The sequence below is a fragment of the Equus asinus genome, chromosome 22, assembly GCF_041296235.1.
Source record: "Equus asinus isolate D_3611 breed Donkey chromosome 22, EquAss-T2T_v2, whole genome shotgun sequence".
NCBI lineage: Eukaryota > Metazoa > Chordata > Mammalia > Perissodactyla > Equidae > Equus > Equus asinus.
The window spans coordinates 20,529,426-20,549,932 of NC_091811.1; the positions used below are offsets into that span (position 1 = coordinate 20,529,426).

Here is a 20,507-nt window from a genome sequence, read left to right on the forward strand (position 1 = left end):
TATTTCTATATGCATAGGTTCTAGTCTCAAATATAACCGGGTGAGGAAAAACTGATATTTGTCATTTTCCCCACTGGGCTTGTTTTCTTTGAAGGGCCAAATTTAAAACTGGATAATCAGGAGGTAGAAAAGAAATCTCTGGTTTCTGAGAGTGACCAGGGTGGAGAGTGTGAATTGAGAACAGAGAAGACACTAAGGGAAACTCTCTACCTGCTAAAAGAGAGCTAAGGCCAATGGCAACCTGTGAATGCGATTCATCTCTCAAAACGGACATCTATCTCTGTGTCAGAGGCCTCTGTGAAGGGAGAATTGCTCTCAACTTGCTAACACTAGGAAGTAAAAGATAGTCATTTCTAATACTTGAAATCGGCAAAAGTTCTACTAACCTGGAGAATACACAAACATGAAAATTTTACAGTGATTAAGAAATGGGTAATAAAATAATACAATTTTCTAACTTTTAAATTAGGTAGGATTGAATAATAAATATAATTTAATTGTATATTTTTATTAGTCTATCATTATGAAAGCTGTTCTTATGCATTTATTTTTTAAAAAATCATATTCACAATGTAGAACAAGTTTATAAAATTGGTGTGCAATGTTAATTGTAAAGGGATAACACTATTTAGAAACAAGCTGCCTCCACTGTCCACGTTTCCTTATTCTTGATATAAATGGAGACATATACTATTTAAAGATAATACTTTTTAAATAGTAAAATATACAAGAGATTCCTGAGCATAACAAAATATCTTGAAAATATGTGGCCATTTGAAGTATAAAATAGCAAGCGTAAAGAAAAGCACGATTGTAAAACTACTGTTTGAAGGCTTATAAACAGTACAAAATAGTTTGCCTTTTCTGAGTGCATAATTATACATTAGCGCAAACAAAAATGTCTCAAAATTTAATGGCTACAAATCTCAGAGATTTGCAGAGGTGCGCAAAACATGAAATTTCTTCAACGTCATGCGAACTGAGCCCAGTTCTTGATTAATCCTTTCCAAATGATCTTCCAAGCTTCCTGATTTAATCTTGTCTGCAAAGTGATCCGTCCTCCAGTAGAAGGCACTCGACTTAGTGCTGTCTCAATCTGGTCCTTTTCTTTTGTGAGTTCATCACAAAACCGTTCCATTTCCGCTAGGGTCCTAATTTTTGCTGTATATTCAAGATCCTCACCACGTGGTGCTACGCAAGCAGGCTGACACTGTTTATAGCTAACCTACTTACTCTTCTCCCAGGCTGGTCTCACAGAGGGTTTCTTCACTCCATTTGGCAATAGTTCGAGGGAAGAGCTATGATTAACATGGCTGTCAGTGGTTCTTTCAAAATATTTTTTTTCTTCTGAGCCATCTAGAGGAAGAAACTGAAGTTGTTTTCTTGGGTTGGTATGTTGTAACACAGACACAGGAACAGTATCTAAATCATCCAAAAGTATATCAAATTGAATTGGACTGCTTTCATTTTTGCTAAGTAGATGACTAAATCCTGGAGACAAATTTTCTTTAGGGGATTGCTTTGGACTATAAGCCACAGTCACTGGTGTTAACGTAATCTCTCTTTTTGTTGGAGTACTTGATTTACGATTTGAAGGTGGTAAAGATGACAATCTCTGTGAAGCAGAATTAAATCTCTTTTGTCTTTGCTGGGCACATTTCTCTGGGGACCGACTTGCATTGACTGAAGTTTCACTTTGCTGAGGATTCATATATGAGGTGTCCTCTTTCTCTGTTTGTGTGCCCCAATTTTTAAATATTTTTTCTTCATCAAGTTCTTTCAAAGCTTTCATGATTGGTGTGTCTGAAGTCTCTCTGTTTATCAATAAGCTTGTTGGTGTACTTCGAGGTGAAGAATCCTTTTCCGGAGAAGAATGGTACCCAGGAACACAGGTCTCCTCCGGCTGGTTATCCACTTTACTGTCCTGGGCGTCCAAAGGCTGGCCAGTAAAGATGGAATACTCTGCTCCTGGTATCAATCACTTCCGCCTGCTGACATCTGAGGTTGCTAGTGTGTTGGCAATTGAAGCTCTCATGGGAGTTTTAGAATTATGACGAAGACTTAACATATTTTCATGCTCCACTTGCTTGACCTGAGCTTCAAGTTTTGACATTGTTCTTTTCAAATCAGAAATCTGAGTATGTGTATCAAGCAATTTGTTCTCAGTTGTGTATAATGTATCCTTCACACTTTTCGTGTTCTTTTCCAAGGGACTCATACTCTCCTAAAAGATCTTGAAACATTTTGTTTTCTTGTTTCGGTCCAGCTTCTTCATCATCTGAGAGTTTGTAAGCATTCTCAAAGGCTTCTTCTAAATCCTGCAGTCTAGATTTTGGTTGCATGATGGTATTGTCTTTTTCTTTATTACTTGTTCTCATTTCCTCAATTTGTTCCTGCAAAATTTTGGAGGCACTGCTGGCTGCATTGAAGCGTTCTCTGAACTCATTCACTTCTATTTCTAGTAAGTTATTCTTATTTTCAAGTGTTCTCACACGACTAGTAGCTTCATTTACAGCACTATCTAATTGGCCACATCTGTCTATAAGAATTTGATTGGTTTTCTTCCAGTCTTCAACTGCAGAAATTTCTTTTGCCTCCAGTTTGTTTCAAACGATTTATTTCTGATTCATAATAAGCTCGAAGATCTGCTATGTGTTGAGCATGCTTTTCCTTCAGGTTCTGCCTAATCTTAGACAATATCACAGGATCTTTAAACTTAAAGGAAAGTAAATTAAATCAGCACAAATACAATCGATGCAAAGCAAGTGATTAGATCTGGTTTCTTTGGCTCACACATGCCCCTGATAATCTGCTGAATGCTTCAGACTCTTTAAGTTTGCACCTTCTGCTTCAGTGGCCCGGGGTTCGCCGGTTTGGATCCAGGATGCGGACATGGCACTGCTTATCAAGCCATGCTGTGGCAGGCGTCCCATATATAAAGTAGAGGAAGATGGGCACGGATGTTAGCTCAGGGCCAGTCTTCCTCAGCAGAAAGAGGAGGATTGGTGGCGGATGTTAGCTCAGGGCTAATCTTCCTCAAAATAAAAAATGTAAACCATGAGATACAACAGGCTTCATCCTGCCTAAATTTCCTCTCTTTATGAAAATGAACTGGACAGGAAAAAACAGCATTTGTAAGAACAGCAGTGCAGAGTTATCCCAGGATGACATTCTGATATCCCAAAGTCATGTGGCACATGGTACACCTGTGGTCATGAGGTCATGAAAGGCGGGGTTGAGTTGGCTCAGACCACCTCAGCTCACAGCTGCGACAAGATGCTGGAGCTTTAAGTGTTTATGCTTTGATAGCCACATGCCCCCCCCCACCCCCATCCCAGGCATATGTGACCAGCCCTCCTTCTCTGGTGTCAATGCCACATCAACACAGATTACTGTTTACTCAATAAACTTGACAATGAGTACAGAGTAACCTCATCCAGATTCTCATTTATCTTAGATCTGATGTACTCTTATAAATTATCTGAGTTAATGTTTCAAGGAGGATTTAACCAAAGGTAAAATACTCAGGCTTCCCTGAGGCTGGAAGAAAGGCCATGACCTAGCTATTCACCCTTCCTCCACCTCTGACTTTTCCTTCTGCTTCTCCTGCTCTGCTTGCTCCTTCTCCTTGTCCTTCTCTCTGTCACTCTCTCTCTCTCTCTCTGTATATGTGTCTCTCTCTCTTCTTAACACACAGCATCTCTTAGTATTGTGATGAGAAAGTCCTCTTACAAATCTTAATCTTAGTCCATTGAGTCATTCTTTAGAATACTACGGTAGTGTACAGAACACACTCTTTGACCAATTATGAAAGTATTTCTTTTCACACTGTGTTTCAGAAGTTGTATTTTATCCAGGCCTCCAGTTGCCCATAAATACACAAAAGCTGTACAAATAATTTGAACTTTTTTTTTTCATTTTCTCCAGGAAGAACTTGTTTCCAACATGCTTCATTTTCTTAAGTGACCATTGCTTTTAGATCCACCAACTGGAAATATCTGTGAATTTTCTTTCAGTGACTTATAATTGGTGCATTACTAACACGTTTTCTTTTCCTTTCAAATACTGAAACATTGTGAATATATGTTAATGCTTTCTACATTGGCCCTGTGCTTATTTGTTACTAGCACAGTTAGAAGTCTGAGGGCAACATCTAACTTTGAGAAATGCCTCTATAAAAGAGACTTTAGGGGCCAGCCCTGTGGTGCAGTGGTTAAGTTCACACACTCTGATTGGTGGCTTGGGGTTCGTGATCTGGATCTTGGGTGTGGACCTACCACTCTTCAAGCCATGCTGAGGTGGTGTCCCATGTAGCAAACTAGAAGGATGTACAACTAGTATATACAACCATGTACTGGGGCATTGGGGTGAAAAAAAAAAGAGGAAGATCGGCAACAGATATTAGCTCAGGGGCAATCTTCCTCACCAAAAAAAAAAAGAAAAGAGAAAAGAAAAGAAACTTTAGGGGCTGGCCCCGTGGCCGAGTGGTTAAGTTCGCGTGCTCCGCTGCAGGCGGCCCAGTGTTTCGTCGGTTCGAATCCTGGGCGCGGACATGGCACTGCTCATCAGACCATGCTGAGGCAGCGTCCCACATGCCACAACTAGAGGAACCCACAACGAAGAATACACAACTATGTACCGGGGGGCTTTGGGGAGAAAAAGGAAAAAATAAAATCTTTAAAAAAAAAAAAAGAAAAGAAACTTTAATTCTGACTGGTGGAGACTCCAATAAATATATATTGTTGATATAATAAATTACATTAAATGATGTCTAGATGTTAAACTACTCATATTCTGTGAATATAACCTGTTTTTGGTGAACTTCAGTCTCCGTATGTGCTTTTACATCCTTTTCTCCACCATGCTTAACCCTAGATTATTTCCTGTATATTGTGCAGTATGCTCTGTTTTGGTTAACTCCCTAATCCAGTTACACCTGTCCTTTCATCTGTCATTAACACAACAGCCATTTAGCCATCTTATTTTGGTGATATCTCGGCGATGCTGGCCTTGGTATTTGCTATGGACTGAATGTACCTTCCCAAAGTCCATATGTTGAAGCCTTTATCCTCAGTATGATGGTTTTTGAAGGTGGGGTCTTTGGGAGGTAATTAGAGTTAGGATAGTTCATGAGGGCTCCACCCTCATGGTGGGATTAATGCCCTTAAAAAAGGGAGGAGACAAAATCTCTCTCTCCACCATATGAGGATACAGCTAGAAGGCAGTCATGCATAAACCAGCAGGACTGATCTTACCAGACCCTGACCATGCTGGCCCTCTGATCTCAGACTTCAGCATCCAGAACTATGAGAAATAAATGTTTGTTGTTTAAGCCACCCAGACTATGGTATCTTACTATAGCAGCCCCAACTGACTAACATAGTATTGTAACCGTTTTCATTTTCATTATCTGATCCCTTATAAAACATAATAAAAATATTCACAAGGTCAAAAATCAAAGTAACACACTATCTTAATACAGAGCATGATAATTAGCTGAGCCAAAGATGGATTGTTAGTATTTATGATTACAACATGCATAAGTTGCACATTTAAGCAGCATCGCTTAGAGCAATGAAATAATAGATGGTCCATTTTTGTGAGCCACAGATCGTGGTTGCCCATATCAGTGGCTGGGGAAACATCAACAGTGACTATGAGAGGCAGATAATGCCACATTCATTTTACATTCAAAACAGTGTTGCTTCCAGCCTCTATATTTTCTATCATCATATGAGGTTTATACTTTTTCTCCAATCTTTCATATCCATTTTCAAAAACCTGGATTTTTTGCACCCCAGGGAGTGATTTCCTGAGAAATTGGACTTTCAGTGCTATTAATGGAATAGACTTTGGTAAACTAGGGTGACTGGTCGCCCTAGAGTATTTATTCTTATTAAGACATTGGGAGAGAAAAATCTGGCTCTGCATGAGAATCTCATTGTCTTGCTCTTATGTCAACAATTTGTTTTTAGGTTTTTTTTGTTCTTTTTTGCTGTGGTCTTGGAATGATCTATGGTGCCAGTGAGAAGGCAGAGAGGGGGGAAAGATTCTAAAAATAAATAGTTTAAAATCTGAAATCTAACCCTACCTTACTTAAAGGCTGCTGCACACATTAGACTCAGTTTGAAAGTGAAAAGCAAACACACAAAAAACAGACTTTTACAGAAGTTGCTTGATTTGCAGAGTAGAGAATCACAAGATAAACAAGTAGCTTCTGCCACAAATGCCTTTCCATCCACCTCTTATTTATTTGGAGCTATATGAAAGATGATTAGTTGAAAAGGCATTTTTCCCACATAATGCATTTGATTTTTTTTAAGAAAAATAATAAGGAAAAGATAAACTTGTCATTATCTTGATATAGCACCGTAAAAGGATAATTTGCTAAGTACTTACCATAGAACAGATACTGTCCTAAGGATGTTCTACTTATTAACACATTGAATTCCCATAAAGAAGTAGTTGATGCTATTATCTCAATTTTACAGACAAGGAAACTCAAGCACAGATAAATTAACAAATTCCTCAAACTGGAACTTGAACCTAGTAAATGCATTTCAGAGTTCATGTTCTTAGCTTCTACATTAAAAGATAAAGCCAAAATCATCAATGAGAAAAAAAGTTAGGTTTAATACAATAATTCAATAAAATTGTCTGATAAAAGCTAAATACACCCAAATCAAGAGTTATAATATGCTAAATAACCAGAAAAAATAAGGAAAGGAGGAGTTTACAGAGCATTTTTAAAAATTAAGAGTAACATTATTGAGAATAACATCCTTCTATGATAACGAAAACTTTATGGAAAAATAAACAGTTCAGTGCACAGACAATATTCTTTAATAAGGAAAGTAAGTATTCACAAAACAGTTTAGTTAATGTCAAACAAATCAAAAACTGTGGAAATGACTGCCAAACTTCCTGAATATTCAATTATCTGGTGATTTTGGAGAAAATTCTTTTCTGGTAGTATTTCCAAAATGTGACTGGTCTTTATATCCAAGGAAGTTTGTAAAAAATCCACATTCCTAAATACTTTCTCTAGAGATGTTATCTGAATAGGTCAACAGTGGGGCCAAGAGATTTGCATTTTATTCATGAGTTCTGGATGGTTTTGATGATTAAGTTTGGAACTCTTTGCTCTAGAGGGTGTACAGAATTGAAGGTGGTAATGTGTGGGAAGGTTCCAAGTCGTTCCTGAAGTCTGATTTTCTCTCCTAGCTCAGCATGGTTCCAACGAGCCTCTGAGGAAGAGAACCATGGTTTGCCTGCTGTGCAGACAATAACTTGAGGTGTAGGGGTTCAGGGAACATTGAGGGCTTGGGAGCCAGAGGCAAATATAAGAATTAAGGCAGCTTTAGGAATTTAGAATTATTTCAACAGCTATACTTTTTCTCCAAATACAATTCAACATTAAATAACAGACCCCCCTCCCCCCCCGCCAAATTGTTAAATTGATGGAAATTTGAAGGTTGTCATGGGAAAATGCTAAAGTAATATGACTTGACTGAAAACTCAGCTGACAGATGAATATTATTTGAATACAAACTCTGTTCTCCTAGTTCCATTTTCTCTGTCACAGGAGTGATGGTGCAAAAGATTTTGCTTTCAAGGAGTAGCATTTACCTAATGGAAGTCCAACCTTTTGAGTTCTGTTATTAATTATGTAAATAAACCTAAAGTCAAGCTGCATTTGGAAGTAGTGAAGAAATTGAAGGGTCATTCTTAATCAAAATAGAGCTGATATGTGTTGGGTGCCTGTATTAGTTTCTTAGGGCTGATGGAACAAATTGCCACAAACCAGATGGTTTAAAACAGCAGAAATTTATTCTCTCACAGTTCTGGAGTTTCAGTAGCCAAAATCAAGATGTCTACAGGGCCATGCTCTCCCTAAAGGCTCTGACGGAGGATTCTTCCTAGCTTCTGGTGGTTGCCAACAATCCTTGGCATTTCTAGTTCCCTGGCTTATAGACATGGCACTCCAGTCTCTGCCTCTGTCATCACAACGTGTTATCTCTGTGTCCAAATTTCCTTCATTTTATAAGGACACTAGCCATTGGATTAAGACCTACCCTAATCCAGTATGACCTCATTTTAACTTGATTACATCTGCAAAGATGCTATTTCCAAAAAGGTCTCATACACAGATATCAGGGTTGAAGACCTGAACATATCTTTTTGGGGAATACAATTCAGCCCACAACAGTACCCATCTTAAAGGTCAGACAAAAATGTGATCTGATTTCCTTCCCTATTCTCTCCACTCTTTCTTCTCCTAAAATTTCTTCTCCAAAGCTACATAGAAGAATTTTCACATGGCTCTTTTGGTCTAAGTTGTTTCAGGAAGTTTTAAAACCATTCCCTTTCTCTCTCCACAGCCTTCTATGCTTACATCTAAAACACATTAAGCATACATGCACCAGAAACAAAATGAAAGTTAGGCTTCATAGCAAAAGAAGAGGCAAAAACCCTGCCTTAATGATTTCATGGAATATTGAAGAAAACTACTAGTATCATCTTCTCTGGTCTCTTTTTTTAAAAAATAAATAATTATAAGGAGAATGGAGAAGATATTTTATTACTGCATAGAAGCTTATATATGGAGATGGCGTTATGGGCTAAATTGTGTCTCTTCCAAATCTATATGCTGAAGCTTTCTAACACCCAGTACCTCAGGATGTGACTGTATTTGGAGACAAGGCCTTTAAAGAGATGATTAAATCAAAATGAGGCCGTTAGGGTGGGGCTTAATCTAATCTGACTGATGTTTTTATAAATAGGGGAAAATGTACTCCAACAAATTAGGAGTTGTGAGATCAATACAAGATGTTATTTAATGTTAAACAGAGTAAATTAGTTAAAGAGCAATATTACATAATATACAGCAATAAAAGGTGTAATTTATCAAGATATACTTTATACTACATCAGAAAAGATAAATATATAAACACTAGAAGAGCATTAGAAACACAAGGAGAAGTGCCTTAAAAAGTTACAGCATTGAGTAAGCACATAAGAAAAAGTCAATAATGAGAGCAACACACAATTTAAAAGTTTAAATGAGCCTACATTTACAAAATATGTATGTGGTCACAAATGAAACTTTCACATATTTTATAAAGTATCGATTTTACTGTCCACAATCTCTGATCATAGTCAATATAATACAAAAAAAGATCAAAGGATTTTATTCCCTGATCCAAACACAAAAAAAAAACAAAAACAAAAACAAACCAGGCAAGCAAGCAATCACTTGCTATAGAGACTAAGAAATACATTTGTAGATAATCTTTGGAAAAGTAATAATCAAAACTGAGTTACAAAATATTTAAAATGCAATGAAAATGACTAACATTTTATATCAAAAACTGTTACCAAACCGAAGTGGGTTGCCTCTTGGCGAGTTAAATAAGACTCTCCATCAGAAATAGTTGTCTCACAAAGTATGGTATATTTGAAGAAAAGAGGAGACCATGAGGAATCATTTCCAAAGTCATGGTGTCCCTGGACAAAGGGAAGCAGGGACATTTATTTCAGATGGAGAATGAACATTCAAAAGGGAGAGGGAAGTCTTCACTTGCGCAGGCTCAGTTAGAAAACATGCTTCCATATACACTGCATGTTATGGTCATAAGGCCTAAGCTCCTCCTGGAGACATCTCAGCATTAAAAATAAAGCAAGGTCATAGGCATAGCTCTTGTGGTGAGACTTGGTCTGGTCCAGGGTGGATGGTGATTGCATCTCCTTAACATAGGAAAAGGAAAAAAAGAGTTTGGAACAACAGTTACATGCTTCCAAATCCACCCTTGAGTTCCTCAGAGCAGTCAGTCAGTGAGAAAACCACAGGCAAGAGCAAAAGCTATCCTCCCAGGAATGTTTGTAATCTTAAATGTGCTCATGAAGAAAAACTCTTAATAAAAGTATTCACTGTCCATGTTAAGAAATTAAAAAATATTAAATATGAAAGCTAAAATAAGTAAGATAGAAAACCAAACTAAACAAAGGAGTAAACTTCTCAACAAAGAACAAGCAACTGATTAAAAAAATGGGCAAAGGACTTGAATAGACATTTCTCCAAAAATAATATATAGATGGTCAACAAGCGCATGAAAAGATGCTTAACATCACTAATCCCTAGGGAAATGCAAATCAAAACCACAATGAGATACTGCCTCACACCCATTAAGATGACTAATACTAAAAAAATAAAATAACAAATATGGTGGTGAGGATGTGGACAAATTGGAGCTCAAAGGGTTTAGGTTAAACAATCCATTATATGGTTACCCTATTTACAAGGAATATAAAGATGGTGAATTTGACACCAGAGAGGAAGTAGACAGTTTTTCTAGCACAAGATAAATGACTAAATTGACCCAAGAAGAACAGAAAGGTTGAGAAAAGGAAATATAATAGAAAAAATTAGGTTATTAAAAAGTCCTGTTATTAATAAAATCCCCAAGACACAGCTTCATAGCTGAGTTCTATCTAACCTTTAGAGAACTACAGAATTCCAAGAGTATTTAAAATATTGTAAAATCCCTTTTTGATTTCATGAAGGCAGGCTGACTTTAGTGCCAAAACCCAGAGAAACGGTTGCAACAAAGAACAAATTATATGAGTATGGATACAAGAAATCTACATAAAATATTAGCAAATACAGTAATGTTTAAAAAATAGGTTTTAATTACAGAATGCAAGCAATAGTTTAATATCCAGACATCTTTTAATATAATTCACGTCATTTTCACTGGATTCTCTCTATATAACTTAAACTTTCCTTCAAAATGACATTTCTTAAATATTGCTCTGAAGTTTCTAAATGTTCTGGCAACAAGTAAGCATAGAGTCCACTGTGTAAGACATTACAGTACATTGAAAATATTTCAATATTTGTAAGAAAGGTAAACATATTTGTAATGCATGAATCATGAGTCTTTGGAAAAAATTGCTGAGTTATTCGTTGGGTGATCTTTGAAAGCAGTGGTTATTTCAAAGAATGCAGCATTTTTGAAACAATTTCTTACTGAAGGGAAATTTTAAAAAAGTTTAATTGTACAAAAATTTCAATATAATTGTGTGCAGCATAGGGTTGGATAAAATAGATATTTCAGAAGCAGCAAATGGAAAGAGATATTTTCATAAATGGCCTGAAGAAAATGCTCTATAAACTCTCATGGTATTCTAAACAACTCAATGGACTAAAATTAAGATTTGTGAGAAATCTTTCATATTGCAATTCTGAGAAAGGAAAAAAGCCTGAGTTTGAAACAGAGACACAGAGTGACAGAGAGGACAAGGAGAAGGAGCAAGCAGAGCAGGAGAAGCAGAAGGAAAAATAAGACGTGGAGGGAGGGAGATAGTTTGTTCATGACCTTTCCTCCAGCCTCAGGGATGCTTGGGGATTTTATCTTTGGCCAAATCCTCTGTGAAACATTAACTCAGATAATTTATAAGAGTATATCAGATCTAAGGTAAATGAGAATCTGGATGACGTTACTCTGTACTTATTGTTAAGTTTATTGAATAAACAGTAATTTGTGCTGATGTGGCATTGATGCCTGAGAATGAGGGCTAGTCCCACGGCTAGTCCCCTGGGATGGGGGTCAGGGGGAAGGCAAGTGACTATCAAAGCATAAACAACCCCACCTATCATGACCTCATGACCACGTGTCCCATGTGCTACATGGTTTGGGGTTATCAGAATGTCATCTGAGATAACTCTGCTGTGCTGATCCTACAAATGCTGTGTTTTTTCCTGTCCAGTCCATTTTCATAAAGGGAGGAAATTTGGGTAGGATGAAGCCTATTGTACCTCATGGGTATCATTTTTACTGTGAACCTAAGGCCACAGCTGCTGGTCAAGCCAGATAAGCATTGCAAATAACAAGTAAATTTGTACTCTCCAGATTAGTAGAACTTTGACAAATTTCAAGTATTGGAAATGACTTTTACTTCCTAGTGTGACCAAGTTGAGAGCAATTCTCCCTTCAAGGAGGCCTCTGACACAGAGATAGATGTCTGATTTGAGAGATGAATTACATTCACAGGTTGCCACTGGCCTTACCTCTCTTCCAGCAGGTGGAGAGTTTCCCTTAGTGTCTTCTCTGTTCTCAATTCACGCTCTCCATCCTGGTCACTCTCAGAAACCATTGATTTCTTTTCTGCCTCCTGATTATCCAGCTTCAAATTTGGACCTTCAAAGAAAACAACCTCTGTGGGGAAAATGACAAATGTCAATTTTTCCTGACCCAGTGATATTTGAGACAAGAAACCATACATATAGAAATATATACATGAAAGATTGAATATGTGCACAGACAATTCAATTGATAGAGGCTAGGAACCTGAAATAGGTCCCATCAACTACAAGAAACCAAGAATAAAATGCCTTGCCTCTCACATCCCATCTCTACTCCTTTGCCTCGCCCCAATTATCTTGCAAACCTCTTATAGAGACAGACAAACCTGGTGAAGTAGCTCAAGACACATAGTTCCTCCTGCCATTTCTTTTTCTTTTTGCCAGTGTCTTCAATAGCATTTGAACATCTTCCATTTCATAGTTTTGTGAAAATATTTCCAGAAATTTATCATCAACAATAGGTTTATCTCATAATATTTAAAAAAATGCTGAAAACTGGAGACTCCTAGGAAAGTACATTCCACCAAAGTGTATTCCTCTTATTCAACATGCAGTAATATCCCCACTTCATGGATTTAAGTTATGGCACTGGTGGAGTGGGATGGAGAAAAAAAGGAGTAAGAAAAGAGACAACAAGAGAGAGATACTGCCAAGTGCAAACTGAGAGAGAGGGAAGGTGGCATAGATTGTTTGGGTCTCCAAGTGAAAGAAGTAGAAAAAGGATAAATTCACATAAGACTCAAAAGATCTTAAAATAGAAAGATATAGGCTCATCTTCAGCCTTGATTTTTTCCCCCCTTTTCTTAACCAGAATAGAAAGATGTTGAAAAGTTAAAAGTAAATATTAAAAAAAAAGCAAATGAGACAGTGTCGGGCAAGCATACCTCTATGAGAAATGTCCTTCCTGTGGGGGGAGGGGGTACGGGGGGCTCTGTTCAAAGGAAAATCCAATGAATATTTCTGTAAAATTCAAAAAAACTTTATAATAGTGAGATTCAAACAAAATGCAGTATTCGGCGTACCAAAAATGATCAGTGCTTAAATGTGTATTTGGGTGTATTTCTTTGTTGCTCTATTTTGCTTCCCAGTAGTAAAGTAAAATTAAGCCAATGATAGTTACTCCAGGCTTAAAAGTGTCCCATAGCTTTCAGTTAGAGTTTTCACAGGCTGACAGGACGTAAAGTCAAGTTAGGGAGAATTCCACCACCTGTGGCTCTGCCCATGCTTTTGGAGTTCTGAGCCCATTATTTATTTGGCCCTGTGCATGACAAACCCAATAAATCAACACAGCTTTACTGAATCCATGGTCCATCATTATACTATCATAACCCTAACACATACATGTACAGTTATATATAACTTTCCAGAGTGCATACAGCTATCGTGATGCAGTAGTTCAAACCACTGATACTTCCTTCATGCAACTTTTCTTCTATCTAGAGTATGCCCTGAGCAAGGAGTCGTTAGTACTTTCATGGAGAATTTCTCTCCTAGTACTTCAACAGTACTTGTTTCCTCTAAAAGAATTATGAATCCTTGATAATATTTCTGTTGTCAAAATTTACCTCTAACTCCTGGGCATGAACAATAACTTATCTGGCATGGCAAGCCCTCCATTCCCAAAATCAAAGAAGGAAAATTTACCAATAGGGTTAGGTTTTTAAGGGAAAGTGAATTAAACCAGCACAAATTAAATCAATGCCAATAAAATCAGGTTTGTTGTGCTCCCACATACCCCAATAACCTGAAGGAAGCTTTAGACTCTTCAACCATGAAGATTCACATTCTGACTTCTATATGAATAGTGGATAAAATATCTAGGGGTTTATATAATCTCTGAAGCCCATTCATGGAACAGTTATGTTGAGAATCCCTCAATAAGTGTATTTTCTCTGGAGAGTCTAGTTTATAAGCACAGGTGGTCATTATCCCGAACCTAAAATGTAGGAACAGTAGTAGTTGTGCCAAAGAAGATTAAGCATAATTATACTGAGAGGCTAGCCAAAACCATTGTTTTGTTCAAACTATGTATTTCTCACTTTAGAATTTGGATGTGAGAAAGAGAATATAAATTTGGCATTGTGTTAAACAAGATAGCTACATGATGCTGATGCAAAATTTTTGATAAGTTCCTAAGGTTTTTTTTTTTTTCCACTCCGTCAAATGACAGTTTTATTTTTTCCCCCCAGGTAAATAGGGGTTATTTTTCTTAGGGAAGATGACTCCCACCCATGCTACTCCTGAAAATTCCTGACACAAGAGAGGAATATGCCACCTAATATTTGAGAATTGCTTAAATGCTTGAAGTTTTCCATCTTTTGGTGGAGTTGAAAGACCATCAAATTTCAGTGGTATTGAGTATTATTTTGGTGTTGTTTTCGGAAAACAGAATAAGGATTTATGAATTCCTTTGACTGTTTTTTGTTTATTGGTATCTCTAAATTTCTTTCTGATTTAGATGAAAAATTTAAACTACAATTTTTTTGCCTGAAAAGAAGCCACCTCTCTTTTCAGAAAGACACCAAACTACCTCCAATCTCTCTTCCTAGCTGGTTTTTCTGGTGGATATCCTGAGTGCTGCCCCAGCGTTCTCCTTCTCTTCTCTCTCACCTGTTGTGTAGCAGTCAGATAATTGGGTAGGAGTAGACACTATGGGAAAGAAGCGGACTTAGTACTTAGCAGAGTAAATCAAATCAATCCCCTCCTTTCTCAGTGATTGGGTCGGGAGTAAGACTAAAAAAAAAAAAATAGCGTTAATTCAATCAGGGTAAATCTTAACGGGTCTTTACCTTTTAGAAAATTTTAACATTTCCTTTAAAATAGTGCATGTCTTTTCTAACTCTTCAGAATCAAAATATATGTGTTTATAAGATTAAATTTATTGGTAAGGATGAGACATCATGATAAGAATCGTCTCTAATACAATTTTATTTCAATAAGTCTTACTCACTTATATTATATTGCCTTAATTATCTGTTCTGTAACATGGCTGTTATGTATGCTGGACTAAAAAATAACAATTTGAGATGTGTGTCTCTTTATTTTTATTCTTTCACCTCAATATCCAATTTATAGGATTTCTATTCCTGCCCAAGGCAAATCTCTCCACTTGTTCAGTGACTTGAACTAATCACTTTTTCCAAGTTTAAGTCTTTCCAAGCATCTCTTCTTTTACACCCAAAAGGGAATGAAATTTTCTATACTATGATTCACTCACTGGATCATCCTTTCCTTTATTTCACTGAAAAATCATGGAAAGTTCAATTGTAACGTCAATAAGAATTAAAGAAGAAAAATACGTTAAGGAGCTGGTCAAACAAGAATTGTTCAGGAGGCACAATTTTTAGAAATTGAGTTTGAGAGATGTATGCAATATTCAGGACAACAAAAGAAAAAATTAATAAGATTCATTTAACCAGTATTCCTCTATGATATGCATACCACTACTCCATGCCAGAAATAGCCACCTTCCTCTTACACAGAGAATAAGTCAAGTCTCTCTACTCAGGCCTTGGCACACTAAACCACAAATAAAGTGTGCAAGCATAATTGAGAAGCAATTTAGAGAAATTCAAGGCACTTCAGGGTTTAAAATGAAGCTTTTTAGGACCAAATCAAAGCTTTGGCTTCTAAGACATAGCCTCAGGGAAAGATTGAGTCAAGGTACAGCTTTCAGATTATGATTTTGCCTGGTGGATTCTTTCAGTGGAGACAATTTGCCACTTAGAAAGGAAACGGAGAGTGTGGCGCTAGAAGATTTGCTACGTACCTGTAAGGAAATCCAGAGAGGAAAAGACATCTCAAAGAGAGTTGTTTCTGTGTCTGTGGCTTTTGGCACTTTCATTTTACTGAAATTAAATAATAAAAACCTACAGTTTTGAGAGATCTTTGTAGGCGTGGATATTGCAAGTCCCTGTTTAAAAAATAAAAAGAAAGATGATGGTGTATCTGTTCCAGATGTAAAAAGACTGTTGGGCCACCAGATTACTATGCCAGAAAGTAAGCTGAGACATCTAATTAGATGACATGGAGGGAATATTCTCCAGTGCCCTCTTCAGATGTGGATAAGTGATGAAATGAAGAAGAGGGTGAAGCACAATGGGCTGAGAGCTGCTGTCAGGGACTAGAGTTGAGACTTCTCTGTCCTCAGAGAAGCGGAACCTGGCATTATCTGCCTAGTCAGATTTCAAATTGTGATCGACTAGTGACACCTATGTGCATTCTTCCCCCTTTTTGAATGGAAGTTTTCATTGTGTTTATTTTATCCCTGTTCTGCTCTTGTATATGGGATACAAGTGTACAGAACGATTTGTCTTTTTAATCCACTGTTACATGGATAAAGAGGAGGTGTTCACAGACATGATGTGGATCACAAAAATCTGAATTTTGAGCCTAACACTGTAATTGAATAAGATTGCAGGTTTATGGGGATTGTGAAAGTATTTTTAGAAAGAATAAAGTTGAATAAATGTGATCATGAGGGCAGACTGTAGTATATTGTATTATTATTCACTATTATTCAATCCCTCCCTGTTATAGAATTTTATACCTGCATACTTTGACAGGTGACATTGCTCTGCTTCCTACTAGAATCAATGGATATATTTTTCCACTCATTGATGTTGATCTTGGCTATCTGACTTCCTTAGGCTGATGGAAGCTGAGTGGAAGTGACATTGTGAAGGTTCTGAGCTGAAGTCTTAAGATGTAGTTCATGTTTCTCCCTCACTCTCTTGCCTTTCTCCCATCTTTCATAGAGGGAACATACCCCAAGTAGTTGCTTGCCATAGGATGAGAGGCACACTTAAACTCAACCTTCAGCCAGGCACAAGTTCAGCCAATCCCAGATAAACCCAAAGAGCCACCTCTGACCCACAGACCTATGAGGGAGAAACAAATATTTGTTGTTGGAAGCCACTGAATTTGGGGTTGGATTTTTAAATCTTCATTATTATAGCAAGCTGACTAATATCCCCTTTGTATATACATATGTATTCATATAATATATATGTATTCATATAATATATATGTATATATAATACATGTAGTATATATGTATAATTACATATATATGTAGTTATATATAAATATATACATATATAAAATATATGAATACATATGTATATACACACATGTGTATATATACATAAAATATTTATGTATAAAATAACATATATTCTAAAATAGATATAATTTTTAGAACAGTTTCAGTTTCACAGCAAAATTGAGCAGAATGTACAGAGAGTTCCCACATGCAGCCTCCCCCACTATCAACATTTGGCCCCAGAGCTGTACATTTCTTAAAATCGATGAACGTACATTGATACATCATCACCCAAAGACTATAATTACATTACGATTCACTCTTGGTGTTTTACTTTCTATAGGTTTTGACCAATGTATAGTAACATGTATTTACCATTCTAGTATCCTACAGAACAGTTTAACTGCCCTAAAAATCCTTTGTGCTTTGTGTATTCATCCCTGCTTCCCCTGTAACATCACTGTTTTTTTGCTGAAGAAGTTTCTCCCTGAGCTAACATCTGTTGCCAATCTTCCTCTTTTTGTATGTGAACCATCATGACAGCATGGCCGCCAACAGACGAGTGATGTAGCTCTGCACCTGGGAACTGAACTCAGGCTGCCAAAGCGGAGCTCGCCAAACTTAACCACTAGGCCACTGGGGCTGGCCCTGATGTTTTTTAATATCTCCATAGTTTTGCCTTTTCCAGAATGTAGTATTGTTGGAATCATACAATATGTAGCCTTTTCAGATTGGCTTCTTTCACTTAGTGATATGCATTTAAGGTCCCTCCATGTCTTTTCATAGTTTGATAGCTCATTTCTTTTTAGTGCTGAATAAATACTCTATTCTCTGCATATACCAAAGTTTATTATCCACGGCAGATTTTCTCCTATGTCATCTTCTAGGAGTTTTTTAGTTTTTCATTTTACATTTAGGTCTATGATTCTATTTTGAGTTAGTTTTTGTGAAAGATGTAAGATCTGTGTCTAGATTCATTTTTTGCATGTGGATGTCCAGTTATTCTATCACCATTTGTTGAAAAGATTCTTTGCTCCATTGCATTGCCTTTGCTCCTTTATCAAAGATCAGTTGACTATATTTATGTGGGTCTATTTCTAGGCTATTTTGTTTTATTGAACTATTTGTCTATTCTTTTTACCAATAGCCACTATCTTCGTTACCGTAGCATTATAGGAAATCTTGAAGTCAGGCAGTGCCAGTCCTCTGACTTTCTTCTTCTCCTTCAATATTGTGTTGTGTGGTTTACTGTTTATTCTGGGTCTTTTGCCTTGCCATATAAACTTTAGAATCAGTTTGTTGATATCCACAAAATAAACTGCTGAAATTTTGATTGGCATTGTGTTAAATTTATAGATCAAGTTGGGAAGATAGACATTTTCTGGAAGAAGATACCATGATTATTATTAATTTATTTCTTTATAGCTTTATTGAGACATAATTGACATCTAACATTGTGTAAGTTTAAGGTGTACAAAACGATGATTTTACTTGTGTGTATATTGCAAAATGATTACCACAAAAAGTTTGGTTAACATATCCATCACACCCCAGATTTACCAATTTTGTGTGTGTGTGTGGTGAGAACTTTTAAGATGTACTGTCAGCAACTTTCAAGTATCAATATAGTATAGTTAACTATACTCACATGCTGTACATTTGATCCCCAGAACTTACTCAACTTAAAGCTGAAAGTTTGTACCCTTTGACCGTCTTCACCCATTTCCTTCTTACCCCCAACCCACACCAATGACAACCACCAATCTACTCTCTGTTTTATGAGTTTGTTCCTTTTTATATTCTACACATAAGTGAGATCAACAGTATTTGTCTTTCTCTGACTTATTTCACATAGTGTAATTTAAATAACCTCAAATTCCATCCATGGTATCACAAAGGGCAGGATTTCCTTTTATGGTTGAATAATTGCATAGATGTACCACATTTTCTTTTATCCATATGTAGACACTTAGGTTATTCCCATATCTTGGCTATTGTAAATAATGAAGCAATGAACATTGGAGTAAGGATAACTCTTTGAGATAGTGATTTTATTTCCTTTGTCTATATACCCAGAGATGGGATTGCTGGATCATATGGTAGTTCTATTTTTAATTTTTTTTTAAATTGTATTCTATTTTTTTATTTTTTTTTAAAGATTTTTTTTTTTTCTTTTTCCTTTTTCTCCCCAAAGCCCCCCGGTATATAGTTGTATATTCTTCGTTGTGGGTCCTTCTAGTTGTGGCATGTGGGACGCTGCCTCAGCATGGTTTGATGAGCAGTGCCATGTCCGCGCCCAGGATTCGAACCAACGAAACACTGGGCCGCCTGCAGCGGAGCGCGCGAACTTAACCACTTGGCCACGGGGCCAGCCCCTCTATTTTTAATCTTTTGAAGAACCTCCACGCTGTTTTCCATATGGCTATACCAATTTATATTCCCACCAACAGTGCACAAGATCTCTTTTCTCCATATCCTCATCAATACTATTATCTTTTGACTTTTTGATAATTGCCATCCTAACAGGTATGGGGTGATATCTCATTGTGGTTTTGATTTGCATTTCCCTGATGATTAGTGATGTTGAGCACCTTTTAATGTACCTGTTGGGCCTTTGCATTTCTTCTTTGGAAAAATATCTATTTAGGTCCTTTTCCCAGTTTCAAAATGGATTATTTGTTTTTTTGCTACTGAGTTGTGTGAGTTCCCTATATATTTGGATATTGACCCCTTATCAGATATATGATTTGAAAATGTTTCTTCTCATTCCATTGATTACCATTTTATTTTGTTGATCGTTTCTTTTGTTGTGCAGAATCTTTTTAGTTTGCTGTATTCCCGTTTGTTTATTTTTTTGTTGCTTGTGCTTTTGGTATCATATCCAAAAGATCATTGCCAAGACCAATGTCAAGCATTTTTCTCTATATTTTCTTACAGGAGTTTTACTATTTCAGGTTTTACATTTAAATCTTGAATCCATTTTGAGTTAATTTTTAGGAGTAGCTTAAGAAAGGGGTGCAGTTTCCTTCTTTTGCATGTGGATGTCTAGTTTTCCCAATATCGTTTATTGAATATCTTCAATAAAGATATTCTTTATTGAAAAGAATATCTTTTCCCTACTAAGTATTCTTGGTTCCCTTGTCAATTAGTTGGCTATAGCTGCATGAGTTTATTTCTGGGCTTTCTATTCTCTTCCATTGGTCTATGTGTCATTTTTTTATTCCTGTACTATACAGTTTTGGTTACTACAGCTTTGCAGTATAGTTTTAAATCAGGAAGTGTGAGGCCTCCAGCTTTGTCTTTCTTTCTAAAGGCTGC

General features: G+C 36.7%; 1 pseudogene; it reads right to left on the minus strand.

The window, feature by feature from the left end:
* Positions 1-926: 926 nt before the first annotated feature.
* The window catches only part of LOC106837450 (M-phase phosphoprotein 9-like), a 90,613-nt pseudogene continuing 71,032 nt past the window's right edge, over positions 927-20,507 (minus strand).